The sequence below is a fragment of the Acromyrmex echinatior genome, chromosome 5, assembly GCF_024713525.1.
Source record: "Acromyrmex echinatior isolate Ae372 chromosome 5, ASM2471352v2, whole genome shotgun sequence".
NCBI lineage: Eukaryota > Metazoa > Arthropoda > Insecta > Hymenoptera > Formicidae > Acromyrmex > Acromyrmex echinatior.
Window position 1 is genome coordinate 16,632,628 of NC_141856.1, and position 20,042 is coordinate 16,652,669.

Sequence of the window (20,042 nt, forward strand, 5' to 3'; positions counted from 1 at the left end):
ATTAACGACGACGTATAACGATTTCAAAATTTATTTTTGTAAAATATACACGTGATATGCCATATGCCGAAGCAAATCTGGATGCGCGATCGAAGGTAGACGTAAAATATATTAGAGGTATTCACATGCCTGTGCCGCATCAGGCTCTTAAGTTGAAATATTTCTTTTATAAGCGATTTATGTCTCTTCGTCTTCTATTTTTCGTTCGCTCTCTCTCTCTCTCTCTCTCTCGTTTATCTGTCTCTCTATTTATTTATCTCTTGCGAATCGCATGAACGAGCACCGTCTTTCCTTTCTCTTTCATCCTGACTTTCCAGCCGCGGCGTGCATTTTTTTTTCTTTTCTTTCTTTCTTCGTAACTCCTTCCTCACATCTGTATGCCCTCCCTTTCTCCTCCACGCTCATTTTTCTCTGCCGACCGCTGCGCTGTGGCGAAGTCGCCCCACCATTCGGCAGCGCATAAAGGCGGCTTGCGTGCGCCGGTATCTTCGACCTACGACCCCAACCCGGCTCCTTATTTCTTCGAGAGGCTCGAAAAACATGCCGTTACGGCTGTGCATGTTATCGCGTGCGCGCAGGGGGCATCGCGGCTATCCGTTCGACGGGATCGCCACGTGGGTCATTCATGGGTGACCCGCCGAAGCGAGCTGGTAGTACAGTCGATGAACAAAGTATCGGAACTAATACTTGTAAATTGTTGCCTTCGCGAGAAAAATTCATCTCTCCATCTTCGAATAATCAAATTTGTGAAAACGAATCGCTTTCGAGAGTTCAAATCCTGTTGAATTGAGAATTATTTTACAATTACATATAGGAGGAACAGTTTTGCTGAAGCATCTGAGAATTGTTGTTTAGAATATGTAGGAAGTCTAAGCTGATTGCTAGAATGTTAAAACTTTTTGCAGTATTGTATTGCTCTGAATCTCGTAGAGTGAAATCTCACTCGAAGAGAGACTGAAAATTTAGCCTGTTTTGAAAAAAGAGTGAAAATATGGCCACTCTTGAACAAGATATTTTTACACTTTTTTCAAGACAGGCTAAATTTTCAATCTCCAAGTGAGATTTCACTTCACGAGATTTAGAGAGTATCAGCGTTTAAGTATTTTAAATAATTATTTTGATAGTTCAATAAACTTTTCAGATCTGTAGTTAATTAAATACTTAGATGCATCAGCAAAACTGTTTTTTCCATGTAAATATACACTGTTAGAAATGTTCTTAAATTTTATCAACTTTTAAGTTACACAATTTGAACTTAATTTTATTATTTAATTTGCATTAAATTTAATGTATTTATAACTAAAAAGTATATATTGTGTACATGTACATAAAATTTAATGTATTTTTCATAAAATTTTATTAAAAGTACATTAAATTGCATAAATTTAATGTGCACGTTCATTACATTTAAGTACAATAACTACTGTGACTTAATTTTCAGTTAAATCATTCATTACTTTTAATTTCATTCATAACCACGAGCTCTTCATTTACATGTAAAGGAAGCTCGTGGTTACATTTCTAACAGTGTATATAATAGTGTATGATATACGAAGTGTGTATGTTTTACAAAAATACGTAATGAGAATAAAAAGTTACGATATTTATTATCAATATACACAAGGAATATCTTTAATACTGATTATATTTGAGTTTAAGTGATAGAAATCTCTGGAGATTTAATATTTCGCAGGTTAATAATACATAAGTATATTAGTAGCTCGTTGAAAATGGTTCACAAGCGCAATTACGTTTCTCCCCGCACAACAAAAAAATTACCAGATAAACTTGGTAGCTTTGTACGCGTGTTTGAGGCCGTGACGCGTGTCGGATCTCTGTTGTCCACAGACTCAACATCAATACGCGTGCTATGCGAGAAATAAGCGATAAACTATGACATAATCTTTCGAATTCTACGAAGATATCGTTACGAAGAAGGAGATCGTTGATTTAGTATCGGAGACTATTTAAAATGGTCTTCGATGGCTTTTTCTTGTCTGGCAAATCCTATCTGTATGACTTAACGAAAAAAAGGAGGAAGAAACAGAAAAAGAAGCCTCGATAACCTAAAGTCCGGACTTTCGTTGATAAAAACTCCGACAGAGACGCTTGTCATATATGATAGAAATACTTACTTAGTAGTGAAAATTTTTCAGATAAAAATACTATTCTTGATATAACACGTTTTCAAGTGTTTATCAGTGTGATATTACATTAGAAATTATGTGCACGAGTAGATATGTATGTCCAATATTAACGGTACGTTATCTCCCCGTTTAGAACGTAATTCCACCTAGGTAATCTCTTTCTCCACAGAATGTAATCACGATATATTAATTCTGTCTTATACCGTTATTTCGGTTAGTGAAGTAAACGAGCAATCGCTCGATTTCGACAGCGTGCAACCCCCGAAATGAATTCGCTCGTTCTTTTGCCGCTTGCACAAGAAGTCTGGCGCAGGCGGGCTATCGTGACACCCAAATCAAAAAGAAAAAGCGAGAGTCGAGGGAACCGAGGCCAGTCTCGGTAAGAGAGAGCGCAATCTCAATGGTCGTCGGACCGGCTGGTTGGAGCTGGTTGGGGTTGGCCGGTTGGTTTGGCCCACTGGAGCGGACACCCGGAGGAAGCACGCCCGCCGGAACGTGGCACGCTTTGTAGCCTCGTGTACATACCGGTACACGTGCACGGGCTACATACACGGCGGCGTATACGTATGCACGCGTATCACAGGGTGAGCGCACCGACGTGAGGTAACGGCGAGAGAGACGTTGGAGGAGCGAGGAACGCAAAGCACGGACCGAAAGGGAACTGCGCACCACTAGCCGGAACCGTCCATGGCGCAGTCATCGCGACCATCTCTCGCGTCTATCGCATCTGCATACGTGAGTGTCGACCTAAACGTGCGCTCACACGCACACTTTCGGCATGCCGAACAACGTGTCGGCATCGCCCAAAAGCGGAGCAAGTTGGTGTGAATCCCGTCACGCGCAGGGAACACGTCGATGTCAAAGGCCGAAAGATATACGAGCTCCGTGGCTGGAGAATAGAACAGCATGGACTTCGAGGCGTGAATTCTAATCGGGTTCTAATCTCGCGAAAAGTAGTATTGGAAGTCGGACGAAGTTTTTATCGTTTAAGTTACCGAAACGAACTATTTGCGTAATTGTATACGTAATACTTCTGCCGAAGTATATCTGCCTTGGTAATGCTAGCTTTGCGAAGATTGGAATATGTATGATGAATAAAATATTTAGGGGAGAAATGTGAAGAAACTTATACTTTTAACTATCCGATTTTCTTCGTGTTAAGTGTTTCTTCGCTACTCTCCGCTCCTTTTTGGCATCTCTCTCGCTCGTTTCTCAATTAGCGCAGCTAGTGATCCGATTCAATAGCTCCGGAAGACAGTATTAACTGGCAATACATTAACAGCAATGCAACGACGCACCTAATATTTCTCGAAAATTATGGTGTGCAAGAGGCAGCAATAAAAAATGTTTTACACGTATATCTCTCTCTAAATATGAATTAGCGGATAATCAATGACATTAGTCCCAATTATGCTACTGGTAGTCAGTAAATTCATAGTGAAATTCATCTAAAAAAATCAATGAAATTCTTAACCTAGGTAATCTTGCTTTAGGTATAAATTCAATGTATATGATATGCAATATATATGATACAATATATATAAATATGCAAATAACAAAATGTGCAAATAACTGATTCAGAGAGCATGTTTATTTTAAATTGTTACTTATACAGTATATCATATATTACATATATATAAAGATTAAGAGAGCATTTTTGTTGTTTCTTGTATTTTATTTTATTTTAGAGCGTCCATTCTTTTTCTAATAAATGATTTAATTACTTCGTTTCCTCTTTTCGTCATGTTACACGTGTTACATGTGTAGCGATTCAATGCCGAAATTTCGACTTCGTCGTGATGTGCTTCAGTGATTCCTTTGTTCCAACGAAACTTATGCAAAGGTAGAAAAGAAAGAAAATAGACGAGTCGATGGAGAGTAATGCCCTTTCGGCTTTTAGTTGAAGAAACCAATTTACATTCTTCTTTAAAGGCAAATTATATCTATAGTAGAACTTCCTTAACTTCAGTATTCTAAAATATTGTAGATTATCTTTAGTGGAACACATTCCCAATTTCACTACACTAATAACTTCTTCATTCCCCTTTCATGTATGTGATGTCATGTATAAAAATTTTCAGTTTAGTTTCAAAGTAGGTTATGTTGCGTTGGCGTTTGTAGACGTTCTCACTCTATACGAATACATACTATTTCTTCTTAATACTCTAATAATCTATCCTAATAATAAGAATGGGGAGATCCCTAACTTGTCATAGCCCCGCGTAATAGAAATTTTAAAAGTTCCACTTGTACATCTTAGAACAAAACATTCTTTAAAGGTAAACGAATATAAATCGGACAACCGTTTCAGAAATCATTGTTTATTGTTAAATCAGATTATATTTTAGTAGCAAGTAGTCGGGCAACGCAAGCCAAAAAGAAGCGTGAATGCGTCGAAGCGTAGTTGCGCGCCGCGTCGAGCGGGCGAGGGGAACGAGATGGAGGTGCATAATGAGCGAGCTGAATGCATCGGACGTTTGGAGGGCATAGTCGGAGCGTCACCGTGACACTCCGGCGGAACGCGAAACTGCAGCGAATAATTGCACCACGTTCGAGCGAGCCGCGAGTGCAACAACACTATACGAGCGACCACGTCAGCGCCGTCAGCCGAACGTGCAGCTTGCGAAGGCTCGAGCGAGTGCATAACAACGTCCGAGTGCCGAGTGGGCGCAGCCACCGCTGGGCAATTAACCCGAATGGTAACGAGCCGCGTCGCGTCGCGTCTCGATTACGAAATCTGGCCATTTCAGTGGCCGAAATATCTTTAGGATTCCTTAAGCAGCTCGCTCACGTAAACCTCAGCGGAGACAATAAATTTTTTATCTCTGCTCGTTTACGATATACGGTACGATAGAATAAATTAGGAAATTTATTTATTTTGATAACTTAAATATTTTCGACACCGAATATTGAGAGCAAGATGATGGACTGTGAATATAAATGAAGAGTGAATAAAGTTTCAGGTGTTAGGTAGCAGCGATTTATTAACACTTTGCCGTGTAGTATACAGAGACCCTAGTAGCCGTTTCTATCAGTTTTAGTTCAAAACAAAAATATATTATGTTAAAAGGCTTCCATATTTTTTTTTTAGAAAGATATATATACGATCCGGAAGCGTGACGTAATCGGGAGCCACACGAATTAATATATTGAGCATAAATTTAATTCGTTCCGAAGATTCTTTAAAAGCGAGGCATAGAAAAAATTATTAGGCTCAATAAATATTCCGAAACAGCACATTCGTCGTAAATACTACACGTTCGGCTCCATTTGGTGCAACCAATTATGCAAATGCATAAATTAACGCCATCGCGTTTATCCATTATCTTTATTATGACGAAGACGATTATTTTTATTACGTACGTTTATCCGTAAATATGGGGTCTTTTTTCACGTTCTATCAAATCAGTCACTCGTCGTTTCCATGTCTTTTTTTTTATCACGAAAAAATACTGCGATACTAATATAGGTGTGTCAATAAAGAAGCTATTGAACTTAGATAGCGCACGCGCTCCGGATTACGCAACACGTGCGTGAGCGGAGTTTGTCGCGCGGCCGAGTGCATCGAATTAGGTATCCGGCTTGTTGCAGCGATACACACACGCCACGTTCCATGTGCATCCTATGCAGGTGCTCTCGAGACTCTCGTGCACTTTTACGTACATACGTTCACGCAGTATGTCGTTACTTGCGTAATCTCTTAGCAAGTAGTCGCGCCCGGTAACGTCGCTTGCGCACGAACGGTTACTTAACGACTTAACGCCTTAACACCGTCGCAAAAACAACGTAAACGAGTATCATCGATATATCTTTCTGAATAAACTTGGCCTATCGATCATTCACCATTAACGAGTCTGTTGCGACCAGATGCTTTACGAGATTTTAGTTTACGCCCAACTCCTACGTTTTCTTCTCTTTTTTTTTTCTTCCGAAAAAGTACGACTAGTGATAAAAATTATTACAAGTTTATATCACAAAGAATGATATACGTGCTGGAATATCGTGATGATTTATTTGACTTACCCAGATGCAATTAATTATGATACTTAACGCATGGCGTCAAAACATTTCTTACTTGCGTAAGAAATTACCGACGGACGTAGAACGTCCTCGCTCCGGCAATTAGTGGCGGTCATTAAGGCTAGTCTAAGCGAGGAATCGTCGTCCTTTTCTAGCACGAGAGGCGTCAAAACTTCTATATAATGGTAGTTTGTGAATGACGTTCGCGGTCTCGTAGAATAATCAGTCATTCGTTAGCCTTTCTACTTCGCCTCACAGTTCGCCCACCACCGCGCCAATGAAAACGCCCGGTAGGATGATTTTCACCCTAAGCTAATTATTGTTATTAGCCGGTGGGCGAGCACCGGGAACCACGATCGTTCGTCTGCTTCTGATATTATGACGTGGCCAGTCTGCCATTAGCGCCGCGCGTTCAGAATGCTGATACGTTTTTTGCACCCGCGCGATATATTCGTGCCGCAATTACCGCCGTCGGGGCTTCTGCCGATACCCGGCTAATTTCGAGCGTCGGGGGCGTAGTGTAGCGGAGGAATGTTTCACGGTAGTCTGCTGTAGTCTGTAAAGACTCCACGCGAGAGAAGCCGGTAGTGACCGTTTATTATAGCGATATTTTGAATGCCGGCGAATTCGTGGGATTCAACGGCGCGTAGCGGAATGACAGTGCTCACTTCTCAAGCTGTTGTTTAGGAATTAGTCGAAACGACCTGCAGGCGATCCAGGTAGAAATGTCTAATAATGGAAGCGTTTGGTACGTCATGTAGCGTCTCCCGTGTGGAAATTATTTCTAGGCTGTAATCGGGGCCAAGTTAACTTTCTTTAGATTATTTATAAGGGCCAAGTTAGGATGCCCACCTTGGCCCAATTTTGAATTGTCACGCTTTTTTATCTAGGCCCCACATTAGTCTTCAAACTTGGCCCAGGTTTAAGGGTCAATGTGGAACTTAGATAAAGAAGCGTGACAATTCAAAATTGAGCCAAGAGTATAAAAAGTTTTAACCTAGAGCATATTTTATGTAACTGTAAGTAGGGCTGATGTATCCGCGAGGAAATTTATTTAGGCTTCATATTTAATATTGTGAGAAATAAGCGAGAAAAATATCAGAGCGTTCCGGGATTCGAATCGAGTCTCCTGCATATTGATAGACTTCCGTCCTGCCACTGAACTATACAGTCTTGACACTGATAGCTTCTCTAATTGTACCTATTTCCTCTAAATTTCTTACAATATTGGCCCTATATAGACATTACTGAGGCATCCAAAATAAAGATTTATCAAACTCAAGCTCATTTAAGGCATAGTTATAAGATATCCTATAAATTAAACTATCAGAAAAAATTTGAGATCAAATTGAGCCTTATGGGCTGTAAATGTGTAGGCCTAAGTATAACTATTTTGGGGAAAAAATGGAATCCAAACTAGGCCCTGCTCGGACTAGGGAACTTAAGTTAAACTATCCTAACTATAATGGGCGTGAGTTTGACAAACCTTTACTTTGGATGACTCAATAATGTCTCAGTAATATAGGCCAGTATGAAAGTATTGAATAAATTCCCGAATAAATTTTTACACGGGGTGACATCGTCTGTCATCTTCTAATTTTCGCACGATGATGATTGAATTTAATTTGCAAGCCACAAAATCCACGATCGGAGCTCTAAATAACAAGAGAATTTTCATTAACCGCGCATACACTCAATAATTTCTCCGTTCGACCATTCGCGTTTCGACAGGAGGAGACGAATCGCCAAGCAACGGCGTTGGTACCCTTCGGTCGGCGGTTTTACGATCGAACGAGCTCGACTTTAGAAAATCTGTAATGGCGGTGTTCGCGGAGCGCACGGTTTAAGCGAGCAGCTCGAAACCGCAACCTCCGGTTCCCAGCAAGGGCAACATATTAATTATGGAATGTTTAGCGTTAAATTTTGTGGAACGGCCCCGCTCACGTAGCGTATCTCGTGTCCTCGTTCTTCCTCGCGTTTGCCACCGCCTTGGGGATTCCTATGAACAATTATTGACGACCGCAAATCGTCGCCTACGGTGCGAAACCGGCGTCTTCTTCCTTCGGTCGATCCTTCTTCCGAAGATCGTGCGAAACAAGGGCCATCCAAGTGTAGGATCGAAATTTTTCGTGAGTAACGTCGACGCCGGCGCGGTGTGTATCGATGGGATAATGGAAAGCAATAACGAGCCTGACATGGATCTTGAGGATGACTAACACCCGCCAGGCTTCAGAACTAACCCTATACTTTCGATTTGATAGACAAGCGACGCATAAAACCAACGGCATGTCGCGGTAACCGATCGCGCGTGTAATCTTACGTGAAAATTGAGCGTATCGCGCCTGGAGGTACAGCGTAATCGGTTGGACCTCGATCAACCTTTCCCTGCGATATCGACGAGTTATGGAACGGCCACATCGAAAGCGCAATACCTGATCTTTCGCCGGAGGATTGACGCGTTTCAATGAAGACAAGTTTGCATGCTGGCATTTTTAATTAGCATTACATAATACCTCGCATGATAGTTTTGCCTCTCTCTCATCGCTAATATTATGTAGCTCCACACTGTTAAATTTATAATGTCAAATTATATCCAATCTGAGTTATTTTTAATTATTTCTATATAGGTCGCCAGTACTTCTACTCATTATGTCGTTATTTTAATTAAAATAATGGAATTAAACAATTTAACTCCATAGAAAATCCATCAAAGCTGACTCAAATTTAGTTGATTTACTAATTATAAGTACACACAAATTAATGTGAACGTTGTTTACTTTAATGAAACCAACCACAGAAATGGATTGATTTATTTGGACATAAATGAAAGTTAAAATGTTATTTAATTAAAGAAACTGATCTGTCATTGCTCTTTAATATCAGCGCAATAGTCCATTTTTACAATGTTCGAATGCTGTAGACATAAATCACGGATATACATCTTTCTAAAAAAAAATTTAAAAAAATAAAAGAAACGAAAAAGAAAGATAGAAAAGAAAAAAAACGACGGAACGACGGATGGCTTCTCTATAACTGCTGACAATAGAGCGTCGTTAAAACCAGTTGGTCTCGCTGCATTCTTGCGCTCATTGTTACGCGAGGATTCTTTGGGAGGCACTCCTGTTCCACCCCCGCCTTGACACGCCTTATGCCTAATTTCTCGGGGCGGGCTACGGAAAAGTCCGATAATCGAGATTTCATACTTGGACGCGCGATACGCGCGGGCGCCCGCAGCAGTCGTATTCTATCTGCCTTCTTTTTTATCGATATCGATCTCGCCAGAGATCTTTTTGCCTCGCGGTACATTCGAGCACAATGGAACGTTTGAGAGAAAGGAATATACCTTCACGATGACCCCACGAACCTGGGGAGAATGAGTTAGTTAAACTGTAGCCAATCCATGAGAACAAATCGAGCATTAGTTTGAGGGAAGATCCTTGAGACCCTTGAGATCCTTGAGACGTTAATTTGTAATTTTTGCTCTGAGAAAAGATTGAAATTCGGCAGAAATATTAATGGTGCAAACGACCGTGATCGCGTCACTTTCATAAAATGTAAAAGCATCGCTATACGAGCACAGTAGTTTTCTTTGTTGCGCTTTACAAGTATACAAATCGGCGCTGCTTTAATAGTATACAAACACGCACAAGGAGGAGAGATCTAATCTCCTAATTTATATGAAAAAACTCCGAAAGACTCGCTAGAAAGAGAACCCGACCGAGAGAGCGCGGCTGGTAAAAACGCGGCCTCGTCTGTGGGCGCCAAAGGGTCTGAAAATAGCCCATTTAATCCGTAGGACTCCACCCACTCGGCGCTATTAGCTTTTGCATTTTTAACCTATGAATTCATCTCCGAAAATTAACAACCCAATTAAAGCAGCCATTAACGTCTCGGTATCTCATTAGGTGGAGATCGTTTGCAACTTTTAATGGAAGGGGCACCCGGTTTTTGCGAAATAGACAGACGAACGAATTCTCATTACAGAGAACTGCTTTATGATGCTTTCTTATCGCATTCATGCCATCCGGTTCCAATCGAGCGTAGAACCGCGCGAGTTTCGGCTCGACATTTAAAATCAACCGCACGATGCATATCGATAATTATTTACGATTCATAAATGTCGTAGTATGCCAACTATACTAGAAAGTTGTTCTATCTCGATTTGGAAAATCGTCTTCTATATAATTTTATTCAGCAGTAAATTTGATTTTCACTGGTGGTCCATTTGCATTTTATTAAACAGTTTCACAACTCTTTTATATGTATTACTTTCTCTCTATTTAAAATGTAAATAGAAATTTTTTTTTTCGCACTTTTCGTAAGACTAAAAGGTTGACAGAAATTATTTTAGTTATCGCAAAATAATTAATTTTATTTTCTATATAAAGCAGTCAGGTTTTCTTCAGAAGAGCTGAAGTTATAATAACCCTCTTTTGAAAGTGATTATCTCACTCCCACGCGGCCTAATAGGCGCATAATGATCGATGGATCGTTCTTCGATACTCAAATGCTTTCTCTCTCTCTCTCTCTCTCTCTCTCTCTCTCTCTCTCTCTCTCTCTCTCTCTCTCTCTCTCTCTCTCTCTCTCTCTCTCTCTCTCTCTCTCTCTCTTTCTCGTCAATCCATTCAATCTCGGCGCGAGCGCGGCGAATCTCCGGCAGGTGTGATCATGGGAAAAGATCAATTTCACCTATAATGGAAACGTCTCTTCGCACTCCCTCGGATTCATTCTGCTCTTAACCACGCGGTACCGCCTTCCTCTTTACATGATTTTTTAGAGAGCGTCTCTCGAAACGAGCTGTCGTCCCGACGACTATTCATCATAGCACGTCTGCCACAGACACCTGCATTGTCTCAGATCAAGTTGGCGTTTATCTTCGGAGTGCCTTTTCTCATTATTTTATCTTCAAAGCCGTGGCCGATTTTTCGCAATTAAATCGCATTTCTCCAACCCAAAATCCGCGCGGCAGTAACTTCTGTTCCGCCACCTCGACGAATCGCAATCTCCCGGAAAACGACAGCCGGCGGCGTTTCCTGCTGAAAGACCAAACTTTTTCTACCTATTGTTTCAGTTTCACGCTCCATTTTACTGGGGCGTTCCACTTACCGGCTTTTGTCCCTCTTAGTTGCCGCGGAACAATAGAATTTAATTAAGAAGCATTGGTCTTCGCTTTACTCAAGGATGTGCCGAAAACTGTGGCGATCACTTCGCGACCACCGAAGAAGCGACATCGAAATCTTTCGTATCGACCTGAAAATTCCGTCGAAAGTTTAGGGAGATACCTGAAAGAACCAAAATTCGAGTTAAATCATCGGACCAGTTAATGTCTGGAAATTATGACGATTAATTAAGTGTCTTGCATTCTCCACGCGCGAGAGATCCCTGTCTTCCATACGGAGAAAAAAAAGACAATGCAAATAATAAAATTTTGATGGAGAAGCCTGGGCAGTCACCATAAATTTATGCGAACCCTCCGTCGTGAAACGCGCCACCCTCATTAACGATATTCATTGGCGGTTCCGCATCGATAATTCAGCCATTCATCAGACCGATCTAACGATCCGTTCGGTTCTTGCACCGACTCGAGCGAAATCGATTAAAATGATCGACTGCGGGTGCACGAGGTCCCCCCTCCCCCCCCCTCTCTCTCTCTCTCTCTCTCTCTCTCTCTCTCTCTCTCTCTCTCTCTCTCTCTCACGGGCGATCTGCACGGGGCCGCGAGGGTTGAGATTCTCGTATGCGTGTATACACGCGGGAACTAATTCCCAGGACAATGCATCACCGAGTTCGGGTCTTAAGAGCGTCGAACGCCTCATCAGGGAACCTCACATTAATGAGGATAGGGCAGGCTTACTCTCTCCAGTCTAAGAAAGACGTACGCTCCTATTTTTTGTCAAACCATATGTGTAAGCTCAGTCGAGTTTCGATGGTGTAGCCAAAAGAAAAACTTTGACCATCATTTATGCATATCTCTTAATTGCTAGCGTCTTTTTGTTCACTTATCTTATGATACATCGTTTCATAATTAGTCGCAGACTTACTAGCGAGAGTACGCTTCAGTAAATTTTATCTGCCGTTCCTCGACTGAAATGTCGAGATAATTTCACAAATTGAATGAACGAAAACACAGAAAAGATTTTTTCTATAGCTCATTTTATCCCTATCTCTTCCGAAAAACATTCGATCGTTCGACAATAATCGGACCCTGGTCCACTTAACTGAACAGGAAGTGCCTGGTCCATGAAAATGGACCATTCTCCGAGACGAGATAAAGGCGTAGCCCGGGTCCTGATTTCCGAGAGCGGCTCATCGATCAAATCGACAGAAGACAACACGGAATAGTCATTGAATTTCGTCAGCTTTGGCGCCATCCCTTTTACTCGTTTGTTCCTTCTCCTGTTTCTCAGAATTGGTGAGACTTCTATTCCGCGTATTGCGCAGGTGAATTGCAGCCGGCGTGATGTATTTGTGTTTGAAGTGCGCGCCATTATCCACCTTACGAGTTTTTGAGTTACACGATTCTTTGGGACCATTCAAGCGGCGGGAGAGCAATAGGACACCCTGTGGCGTCTACCGCACGCTAAATCATATAAATTATCCCCCGTTTCTGTAGATTAAAACCCTGGGGATAATTACCCTAGTGGCCCTAGTGCAGCTGAAAACAGCGAGTACAAACGGCTGTTTAATTACGCTATTTAATTTAATTCTCTATATCGCGAACGCCGGCTGAGTTGCCTCGCGCAGTTGCACGCGCGGCGCATGTTATTGGCTTAATTTATCGATTGCAAGAGAGCTTATTGTTGATTTCTTAATAAACCTTCGCCGTACGATGCACGCGAGGCGCGCGTTTCGACGAAAGACGTCCCGATGAAGGCCTTCGACGGTTTGCAATAAAAGGAACATGCACATTATAACGATAAACTATGAGCTCCAAGATAATTGAATGACTGTTGTACACGCACGCTGTAATAAACTGACTCTAGTAGTCGAGCCAATTCTCAAAAATAGTTTATATATATTTAAGAAAATATTAATATAATACTCTGTGTCGGAAAAGAAATATTTAAAAGTTTCTTCTGAGGTAAATCAACAAGATCTTTCGTAGCAGGGTGATCGAGAAACCTCACACGAAACATAAGGTTTTAAATTTATTTCAAATTAACGACTTTCCCATCAAGACACTCCCATAAGTTCTCATTCATGCAGGATGGAAATTTATTTCGTTCTAACCCTCTTCAAAATCGAATGCCCCGCACGCAGCAGGTTCGAATATTAAATGGAAATTTTCGTGAACTGTATACTTTGCATTTTTCTTCTTCGAGATTGAAGTCTGAATGTTATACGAGCATACCTTACATTTTTCTTCTTCGAGATTGAAGCCTGAATATTCAAGATCTCCAAGTGTGAACTACGACACGTAAAATAGGTACTTGTTTCTAAGAAAGGAGAATCTATTTATCTTAAAATACACGTTTTATTACGGTATGACGCGTTGTATAGTTTTGGCGAGCTTGGGGGACTATACATTCTCTTATTGCCGGTTTCCACGTTGTGGTCGACTACCCAAAAAGGCGTGCCTAAACAATGAAGTTTATGGGCTAAGGCCCGCGGGAGCGGCCATTAAAACAATCGACAGTCGTATTTGCTTGCGGGGGATGCAAATGCTGGCGTGAGCACAATGGCTTCTCTGAAGAAGTCGCGGCAATAAATACCAACATAATTGCCTGCCTTTCCCGCAGGGATGACTGATCCGCACAGTCATTTGGTGAACCCACGAACCTGAGCTCAATATGCGGACTTAAACATTTACATATTATGTATATCCATGTATTCATCTTTTTTTGAATAATAATATAACACTTGTGTAATATTTGAGGAAAAGCAAGATATATTTAAATTAAGAATAGTAACAAGATTTATATGTTTGATTTATATGAAGATTTAAATTAAAATAAATATTTGATAGATAAATGGAACAGGATATTGAAAGCTAAAATTATTTTTATTTATATTTCTTAATTAAAAAGGCTCGTCTTCAAATTTTCAGTTCTATTCTTTTTTTATGTTGTTTAAGCTTCTCTTCACTTACCTTGAAAATTAGGTTGCAAGAAAACAATTTTGCTTTTTTGAGTGCGATAATATGAATGTACACTTATATATAAATATTAAAAAAAAGAAGTGTTTAATTTTAAGATATTAAATTGTTTTATTTTTGTTTTCGTTTTTTAAATAAATATAAAAAAATTATACAATAATAGACACGACAAAAGCGACCTTTGTCTGCTGCCCTTTCGAATGAAAGGGAAAGAAAAAAATATTAAAACATAAGTTATAGTATATAGTAAGTAGCAAATTTTGCTATTCCAATAAGAAAAATGCAGTTTGATAGAAAATGCAGATTAGATGTTAGTGCTATTAGGAGCAATTATTCGCGCATATTAATGAAGTTGCGGAATAGATACCAATACGGAATACCAATGTTGCACATTACCGCGGGAGAACGAATCGCCATCCGGGAGAAAAAGCGGGCCTACCAAAGCAAATTATGCCGCTCGCGCATATGCGTCACCACGCCCGCCAAATGGCCAATTCGTGTTTGTAGATTGCCTCTATCTCGGCACCCTGTCGCGACCTGAGATTGCAGTTTCCCCTTTCCACCTCGGACGAAAGGGAATAACCTGGAAGGGAGGGACGTCGAGTAAGGAACAACCTTGTTTTTCATTTCTTACCATGCTTCTCGAATTCATGGCTACGCTTAACACTTGGAAAAAAAAACAAAACCTGTAATGGTCACATTGAGAGGAAATTAAGTACGATAGAAGCTTGTCCATGTGACATGCAGTACCATGTATTATCATTACGCGCGGTGATATGTACGGAGTAACTTTGTGTAATCGCGATCGTTCACGAAGGCGTGAGATCGACACTAGCGAAATATTCGCTCGCTGGAGGCGAGCAGGCGCCACGCCTCTCTAAAAGTCGCCGCGCGGCTTTCCTGAAAGCCGTGTCGGCGCCAAGGCATTGAGCTGGATTAAAAACGCCGTTGGGAACAGGTCGCGTATTATTATCGCGGCACAATGGCGGAAATGGCGGCCCGATTACGAAGTCCCTCTAGTCATTTTATACCAGGTTTTATTAGCCTCCCGGCCGCGTTCCTTTTTCCCCGATCGCGCCGATTTAATTCATGACGAACAGTCGGTGCGAATATAAACGTGTTTTTAAACGCGCCGCACCACCGGCCGAGAATCGAATTCCGAGAGTGGCGAAAACAGCGATAAATCGCCGATTATCGTGTTTAACGTCTTTCCTTTCGCGTGCTCGTTTTCTTTCATTACGCGTGTGCAACCGCGACAACGCGTACGTCGTGCGTGCATATCACGCGAACACGCACGTGCCCCGTTAAGGACATCGGCCAGACCACGTTTCGTTTGTGAACGGAAATATGCAAACCACACGCATAACTTAAACGCTCGTCGTTGCTTCTTGTATAGGATTTTGCGGAAATACTAAAAGTTAAATGTAAATCGTTTTCAATATTTAACAACCTGATATTTAACTACCAACCGTCAAAGTGTAAATATGATTCATAAATTGCTGCAAATTTCTTATGACTCAGTTTTTCAAGTGAGCAAATAAGTAATAACTTTAATTAAAGTTCCTTATGCATAAATGTTTTCGTTAACAAAAATTCGAGGTCACGGAAAAAATTAGATTACACGTGTTCAGACGAATGTTTTCAGCGTTCTCATGTTATGAGATAAGGGAGAGTGGGAGAATTGCGAACACGGGGTAAACACGAGTGGATACTATTATAGTATATTAGAGTAGTCACATAACTTCTCATTTCTTGCATTCAGTAATGTACGCTTAGTACCGCAGTATAGAATGCACATGCCGTTTAAAATAAAGGCTATTACATGTTTTTGACTTTGATGTAGGGCAAAATGGAGGAATTGCGAATACCTAACGGAAAAGTTAAATAAAACCGACGATTACTTATCAATTACAAAAGTATTTATTTAAAGGATACTTGATTTTTAATTAATAATTAACTTGTGTATTAAAATAATATATTAAAATAAATTATTAAAATAAATTATAATTTTAAGTAAAAAATAAAACTTATTCAACACTCATGTGGCGTAATTCCGAACAAAAAATTTGTTTTTTGTTTGTTTAAAATTATCATTTACATTGATAATATGTAAATGTAATTATTGTAGTTTTTAAAATCAAGTACTTTTTAAACAAACTCGTATTAATTGTTAAATATAATCTTTGATTTTATTTAATTTTTCGCTTAAGTGTTTACAGTTCTTTCACTCTCTTCTATGTGCAAACGTTGTAATAATTTCTTCTCAAAAAGGAACAATCGAGATTTCGCTGAAATTAGTCATCAAATAAAATATTTGCGATTTTGTTGATTATTATAAAAGGTAATAATTTTTTAGGCACGATTACGCAACATTTGTGGAAATACGCCAGTATATTCCATTTCGTTACAAAGTTTCAAATTATATTAATGGATCAAGTAATATATTTTTCTTGCAAAATCGCCGCCTCTTTGTATTCGATAAAATTCTCAGAAGCTATCACATAAATATATCGTTCCATTATAAGTTTAGAAAGTTTGCCCATGGCTAACCAATTAAGATGTCCATCACGATTTTTCGAAATATGATTGATAATTATGTTAAAGCGGAAACATTTAAATGTTTAATACTCTTTAAAGTAATATACAATATAATTAGCATTCATGTACCCTACAGTAAAGTGAAAAAAAAATACTTTGTTATTTTTTTAAATATTTTCTTGAATAATGTAACAAGATTAAAAAACAAGAGTAAAAAAATATTTTTTTTTACGATTTCTTTTTTCATTTATTTAGTTATTATTTCTTAACTTCTTTTTATCATAATGCATCGATGTAGATATAGCAAGATTAAAAATATCTTTAACGAAACGTTTCTTATCTTGTCAGTACGAACAGGTTGCTTCCGCGTTCAAAGACATTCACGGTACATCATCAGTATAATCGCCTGTACAGTTTTCGTTATCGAAGATATCTGGAATGTGAATAACTATCTCTAATCTCTTTTTTAATACAGTAGAGTTCGATGAACTCAGCATGATTGTTCTCGATATTGATTAATCCGATTCGTGTATTGTGAGAGCAATGCCACGAAGCATGCTCTCGAAGATAAATCTAGTACAAGTTTCGATAAGGTAACTGTATATTTTTACAAAAGTTTAGTCGATGCGGATGGTCTAAAGATCTTTTATCGAGGACTTATGTGCTCCTCGAATGTCGACCAGTCAAATTACTCTGAAATCGTGGGTCCTCGAGTTGTTTAGGCTACGTCGAAGGATTAACGAACTCCCGGCGTCGAGCTAAGTCGAAAACGTCCCATGAAATATTTCTAAACAGGCGCGGGCGGTTCTCGTGAGACTGTGGAGCCAAAGCATGCGTATAATAATAGCTAATAAAGTGAACGTAAAAATGGAGGGGGGTCCGCAGTAGGGCAGGTGGCCCTTTCGGCCCTCCACGAGAGGCACACTCCTTTCGCTGCCCGAAAACCAAACTGGTGCCCTCGCCTCCGGGCCCACGCGAGAGCAAAGAGTCTCCTTCTTTGCCTCTCTCCTTCTCGAAGTGGCTTTTGTCTGCCCGGCCGGAGCGACAAAAAAATAACGCACTGCGAGGAGAGATCGTGGGCTTCTCTCGAACGAGAACTTAAACCTTTGAGTGGTATCCTCAGAGAGCATACTTGAGACAGACCCTTCGTTATCGTGGACGGGCGTCGCGCCGGTAAGAACAACTCAAAACTCATCCAAATATAGAGATATGAAGATCACTTATTTTTATTGTGCGTATTTTTATTGCGAATATTATTGATTAATGATTAACATGATGATGAAAAATATATATATTAATAATAGTTAAACTTAAAAATAAATTTGGGACTTAAAAGATGGGCGATAAAAGATGGTTTGCAGCATTTTAATAGTGAATAATGGTATTGCATCGGGATTTCTTCGCCGCCTCGAGTAGGTCGCATTGGGGATACGTAAGGATATAATCGAGAAAGACTCGGGGGCGCGCACGTGTGTCAGGACATGTTGCATTATTATGATATAAGACCCGCGTGGTCTGCATAAAGCACATGCCGCTGTTCGGACAGTCAGCTCGCACGCTGCCGAGAGCGTTCCTCGGAATATACGGCGCCACATTACCGTCAGCGCCTGGCTTCTATGATGCCCGCCGTTGATCTCTTCGCAGCGGTACCTCGTACTCGGATAATTTAGCTCTAAGAAGATCGCACAATGGTCGCGGACATAAAATATATCGCGCCGATCGCCATGTGTAATTCCTCGCGCCCACGCGAGACTGGAATGTTTCCTATTGAGTTATACATTCGACGTTTCGTATATCTGCGATAATCTACGAACGTAAAACTTTACTACGTCCGCGTGTTCGTGCCATCGACCGGCACGAACGCAGCCGGTAGAGCTGAAGCCTATTTTCTGGCGCGTAAATGCGCGCGAAGTCGCGGTAAAATAAAATAAAATTGAGCGTACGCACGGAAACTTGGCGCCGCGGACGGACGGACAGAGAGAAAACTGACGCATTGTTAATCTTAAGAGCGACACGCGCTTACGTAAACCTCGTCGTGTGCTCCGGACGGGCCTTACCTCGAACCGAGATTCTTATCGCCGCCGTTTACATCCATTTATTAACGTCGAGCATTAAACTTTCCCGCGCGCCTTTCGATGGCGCCGTATCACGTGCGCGCTGAAATACTCGCTCGTGTCCGACGATGATGATGCTGACGTTGACACAGTCTTATTTTATTGCCGCGAGATATGATCCCTGATAAAAGCGCGCCATTCTCTGGTTTCTCGACGCGATCTCATGTCTCTGCAATCGACCCTGCGTCCAATTTTAGTGCGCCAAGATCGTCGTAAAATGCTTCATGCTTTCCGCTGACGAGAAAAATAGTCTCGCGAGAGTTCGAACGCAAGGGACGTACCATAGAATTGGTAGAGAAAAAGAAACGGGGAAGGAGAGTGATCGACGAATGGGGGATGGTCCCTAAGTTCCCGCTTCCCGCCCACGCGGCCAGACAGAATAAAACTACTCGAGGACGGTCGTAAGTACAGAGGAAGTACGCGCTCGTGCCGTCGTACGGTCTCGAGGAGAAACTACGAGCGCGTGGGGAGGAATCGGCGAGCGAGAGCAGGATGAGAATGAGAGCCGTGACGATAGAACGGCTCGGGGCAGCCGCAAGGGAGGAGGACGTGAGGAGGAGAATGAAGAGCCGCGGCGTGATGGCTACGCCACGTAACGCTGTTTTACAGCTTCTTCGGTCCAGTTGTTACGTTAATGTCCCTGTATACTCGGCGTGGGCGCGACCGATCCGCGACACGACCGGACATTACTTCGCGTGCCACGCAATTGCGTGCGAAGGGCCTAAGTTGCGATTTACGAGGCGACGGCATAAAGACGGACGGAGGTGAGAGAGCAATTTATTCTGGGACAACATCCCCTCGGGCCGATGATGATACAGTACACGGAACTTTCTAAAGCGTCTGCGATTTGATTTTTTTTATCGTATATGGTATATTCCTCTTCTAATTCCTGTTTGTTTATAATATGTAATTAGTCTACGATGGATCGCGAGAAGTAAATAGTAGTAGTTCTTTAATGTTCTTTAATAACGGCGGTATATATTTAGGTTCATCTGGATTCAGAATGGCTTGGGCCCTGATGGCTCGCTGCAACCTGCCGTGGGCCGTTCCGAGTCTCCTCGCCCACGCGTTGATACTTAGCGGCAGTCCTGCTGCCGCAAAGATGGTTATTAACGATTATTACGTTCC

The 20,042-nt window shown here is 41.1% G+C and overlaps 1 protein-coding gene and 1 long non-coding RNA gene across 3 annotated transcripts in view; both read left to right on the plus strand.

Moving 5' to 3' along the window:
• The window catches only part of LOC105147952 (uncharacterized), a 241,637-nt gene that overhangs the window by 141,127 nt on the left and 80,468 nt on the right, over window positions 1-20,042 (plus strand). The gene's annotated exons all lie outside the window — the stretch shown is intronic.
• Window positions 1-20,042, plus strand: part of LOC147909842 (uncharacterized) — a 48,374-nt gene that overhangs the window by 8,442 nt on the left and 19,890 nt on the right. Inside the window, exon 1 of one of the 2 annotated variants that reach the window (XR_015545113.1) lies at window positions 2,745-2,882. The exons of the other annotated variant lie outside the window; for it this stretch is intronic. This is a non-coding gene — a long non-coding RNA (uncharacterized LOC147909842). Of the gene's footprint in view, window positions 1-2,744; window positions 2,883-20,042 lie in introns of those variants that run through there. 2 annotated transcript variants of the gene reach the window in all.